Raw genomic sequence first — 5284 nt, 5'->3', positions numbered from 1 at the left:
AAGTTTTATGAGAAGTGTTATGAATTAAGAATTAAAACAAGGATTTTGGGCTCTAATATACTTGGTGTGAATTTGATGCGTGATTTGATTTTATGTATGATGAGCATGTTCGGCATTTGATGCCAATATGATAAGAAGCTATGATCATATGCTAGGCACGTGGGTGTCTTATGTTAGGGCGGACGCGCTCTATATGTTATGAAAAGGTTGGCGACCTAAGGCCATTATGAAAACCTATCTGCTTCTCTTTCTCCTAAGTGTATGCGAGCCCTTGGAAAATATTTTTAAGGCACTTAAATGAATGAGATTATACTATTTCAGTAAACCTTAGTTTGGAAATATATGATTATGTTATCAAATGAATTTTCAAAGCATGATATTTCGGTACATGGTTTTAAAATAAATAATATGTGTATTGGTATAATAAATGTCCAAGTAATGAATTTATGATTTGGAAGAATTAAATTATTTATGTTATTAATTATAAGTTTATTTGATATTTCTTTTGCTATAAATGTAAATGTATGTTCTTTTGATGAAAATTTATATTTTAAGTGTGTTGCCAGTGCAACATTGGTAAGTTTGTCATTTATGAGCACCACTGAGTTTTATACTCAGCGCGTCGATTTTTATCACGCGCAGGGTTGAAGTCCGTGGTTGCTACTTGAAGATCAAAAGAGTAGCTTCAGAACAGAAGAGACTATTTTAGTAGTGGTAGAATTAGTTTGATGTACTTAAGAATCATGGCATGTATAATTATTACATTTTCGGAGATTATGTTATTTGAATTATAACTTAAACATGTAATGATAAATTAGTTTGGTGTAAATATTTGGAGATAAGCATGAGATTTTATTTAATGTTTGGATATAAAATATGTTTAAGATAGTTGGTATGATTAAGAACATAAGGACTTGATATATATATATATATATATATATATATATATATATATATATATATATATATATATATATATATATATAATGAATGCATTTAATTGATGATCATTAAAATGTTATTGAGGGTTTCTATAGTTATGACGGTATAGAAGTGTTGTTGTGTTGCTATGATGATTACTGGAGTTTGCTGGGGGTTTAGAGTTTAAAATTGGGAGTGTTTTATATTCACATGTTTGGCGAGCTCGATTTTTAAAGGGAAACTCTTGCAGTTTTGCTGTAGGATTTTTCCTAAATTGTTTTCATAAGTTATATATATATATATATATATTTGAATAACAAATAAAAAAAAATTACTCGCTAAACTTGTCAATACTTAATCACTTCTAATTCATAATCTGATTTTATGATTTATATGTTATGTTAGGACGGTGTCTCCGGCACCGAATGTGGCATTGGCCGTCGGGTCTCTCGGGGCTGGGCGATGGGTGTTACATGTTTTCTATAGAAATAATGTGAATGCCAGACTTAATGTGAAAGGAAGACTTCTTTTTTGTTAGAAAAGTACACTTTTGTTACAACAATAAGTCCATAAACCAAATAATGTGATTGCTTGACTTAGAACATAGATAAATTATTCCATCAGTCTCATTTTGTTTGCTTGTTATTCTTTTTTTTTTATATATTTCAAAATGTTTGCAAGGTTTTTAAATTTATATATGTAAATAATTATTTTTTCCATGATAACCTTTATGATCCTTCATTAAATGAAAGACTTTTATTAATATCTTAATGAGTTAAGGGTAAAAAAGAGAAAAATAATTTTTATTGACTAAATTCTTAATATGCGTGTTTTGTCAAATCATGTAAATAAAATAGGACGGAGAGAGTATAATTTATGCGTGAAACGTGTTAGAGTCCCCCAACAATTGACATCCAATAATGCAACGACTTGGATTACTGACCGCATTGAATGTAATATTTATAAAATTGTTTAATAAATTTATAATATAATTTTTGATTTATCAAAATGAAAAGAAAAAATGATTTTGTTTGATTATTTTTTTAATTATATTTGATTAGATCAAATGAGCACATAACCTTGGAGCGATACGCCGGTTAATTATAAATGTAATTTAAAGTTGTATCTTGATATAATAAAATTTGACATTTTATAATAAAAGTTTATGTATGATACTTCATATTTGTTGCCTTCATACATAATAATTTAACTTATAAACAACAATATAAATACAAGATTGACATTAGCATATACATGTAATTATGTAATAAACTATAATAGTATATGTGCAGTTTAATAATGCTATTTCTAGTAGAGTTTTATCAAAATATTTGTTATCACACAAATACATAGATCTTAATCAAATAAGGTTAAAAATTCAAATATGTTCATTTTTGTCTTAGTTCACACAACTTTATTTTAAATTTTTCAACAATACAATTTTATTGTCAACCTATAATAATTTTAAAATATTTTTTTAAAAATAAAAATAATAATTAATAAAATTATTAATGAAATTAATTTCATCATTAATTTATTATTTAAATAATCACCAAAGGTAATTTATATTTGTGATTAGTTGAAAAATAAATATATGAAATACTATATACAATAAGTTACATTTATACTAAATAAAATTTAATATTTTATCCATTTATAAAGTTTTTTAATGTGAATATTTGCAAAATAAGATTTTTTTTAATGTGAATCTATTAGATATATAATATTTCTCAAATGAAAATGGGCAATTTGTATAAATTAAATTAAAACTAATTTTTATTATTTTTTTATCTTTGAAATTTTAATTTGAGTCGATTTAGACAAAAAAAATAAATAAAAAAATAAATTTACATAGATATTATTCTTGGGTTTAAATAAGATATCAAATATTATTATTTTTATTGATTGGACTAATAAAAAAAAATAAACATGATTTTAAAAATATTATTGATAGCTTTTATATAAGTTTATAATACTAATCTTTAATTTGCTTGAAAATAATTATTATCAACATTTAATAATTAATATTTTATAAATAATTATTTATTATAAATGCAAATATTGATGGTATTTAATGTTAATAATAATGTGTATGTGCGTAAACTACCAAAATTTTCAAATTCTAATGATCTCTATATTATGAGAGAAGTGTTAGATTATTTAATAATCTATATGTAGCCCATGTGATTAAAGGGCTGGTTCTAATTAAGTTGGCCCAAGATGATGATTATTGGGCTTAATGGATAAGAGCCAGTTAGGGTTTTAATACCCTTCCTCTGCCTTATAAAAGATAAAGGAATCAACAGATTAGGGTTAACACAGAAACAAGAGAGTGTGACGGCTACCTCAAACACATACGGAGATAGTTTGTTTGAGAGAGCTCATAAAAGAAACTCCCGCAGCTGTTGATTATTCTCTGACCATTAAGAGAGCACTTACGGACAAAAGGCCAGAGTGAAGAAACGTAGATATGCTGTTATGGTGACAATCGAATTGCCTCAACGAGGTAACCCATAACATAGATCTGCCGTTATGGATCAAGGTACGCTTCCGATTATTGTATATTCTTGTCAAACAAATTCTATGAACAATAAATCTGGACTATATTAAAGATTATTTAACATGTGGTATCAGAGCCTGTACCTGTTCTAGATTTGTTTGATAGCGTTTTGTTTGGCTTAATTAATGAAAATTAATTTCGTATTGTGAAATTGATTTATATGGTATAAGCGAAGCCAAAATTATAGAAATTTGAAAACTGTTTATTTTCTTTATGCTTTATAAATTATTTTGTTGTTATTTATAGAGAATGGTTATGACATATTATTGGATTATGTCGTTAAAGTTTTGAGATCTTAATTTAATCTCATAAAAGTTTTGCATAAATCAATGTTTAATGAATGGAAAACTTGTTAGTCACCAAAGTGGCCTTGTTTGGATTGTTTTAGACATTGATTATGCAGTTTTTCAATTGTTCATATTTGTGTGATGCCGTTATATGACATGAAAGTTAAAATTGAACAATTGAATTCGTTGATTATAATTTGTTAGGTTACCCAAAGGTAGACCATTAATTATAATCAATGGCATTAAAGAGACTTATCATTGTACTAATTAATATGAATGTATATCCAAAGATAACATGCATATTGTATGGAGCATTATTGAATAGTTGAATGGAATAAAAAAAAAAAGTAATTGGATTCCAGAAAGGAGCACGGGCGTGCTGTAATGAAACACGGGCGTGCTTTTCTCTGACTTGCATAAAGGCTCGCAAGTTGCTCCACAATGAAAGTCTATTAAAGTATTTTTCTTCTTGGCATCATTATTGATTAAAGCTATGCATTTAAATATTACCCAAAGGTGAATCTACATGCATAATTAAAGTTGTTATTAGTTTGAATCCATTTTATGTTTACTCAAAGCATTAACGTATGAGTATATGTGTAATGTTGCAGCTTCTTTTAACATGTTTGCTATGGGCACTGGGTTGATTAAGTTCAATGGATTGAACTATGCTGATTGGTCCGAATAAATCCATTATCAGTTAGGAGTTCTGGACTTGGATTTGGCATTAGTCTCTGAAAAGCCAGCAGCCATTACAGAGACCAGCACTGAAGCTGACAAGTCTCATTATGAGGCTTGGGAGCGGTCTAACAGGCTGAGCTTGAACTTAATGAGGATGACAATGGCTGAAAATGTTAAGCCATCAATGCCCAGAACAGACAATGCTAGAGAGTACATGCTGAAAATTAAGGAATACTCCCAATCGGACATAGTTGACAAGTCCATCGTAGGATCCTTGATGAGTGAGCTAACGACCAAGAAGTTTGATTGGTCACAATCCATTCATGATCATGTGACTGGCATGCAGAATTTGGCAGCCAAACTGAAATCAATGGGAATGGATGTGAGTGAATCCTTTTTAGTTCAATTTATTATTAACTCACTTCCTCTTGAGTTTGGTCAGTTCCAGGTGAATTACAACACCCTTAAGGAAAAATGGAACATTCAGGAAATCAAGGCCATGTTGATACAAGAGGAAGGGATATTAAAGAAATTGAAGGAACACTCCATCAATCTCACATTTCATAATGGAGCTAGTAGCAGCAACAACAAATCAGGGAAGAAAGGCAAGAAAAGGGACAGTGCCCTAATGAAGGTTAATGAGGGCCAAATCCGTAAGGAATTGAAGTGTTACTTCTGTAGGAAGAATGGTCACTTCAAGAAGGATTGTCCTAAATGGAAGATTTGGTTTGAAAAGAAAGGTATACTTTATGTTTCAGTATGTTTTGAATCAAATCTTATTGAAGTGCCTAATAATACCTGGTGGTTAGATTCTGGTGCAACTACTCATGTGTCT

The sequence above is a fragment of the Jatropha curcas genome, chromosome 8 (assembly GCF_041381405.1).
Source record: "Jatropha curcas cultivar XTBG-Jc1 chromosome 8, XTBG_Jcur_1.0, whole genome shotgun sequence".
Lineage (NCBI taxonomy): Eukaryota > Viridiplantae > Streptophyta > Magnoliopsida > Malpighiales > Euphorbiaceae > Jatropha > Jatropha curcas.
Note: the sequence above shows the minus strand (reverse complement) of the source record.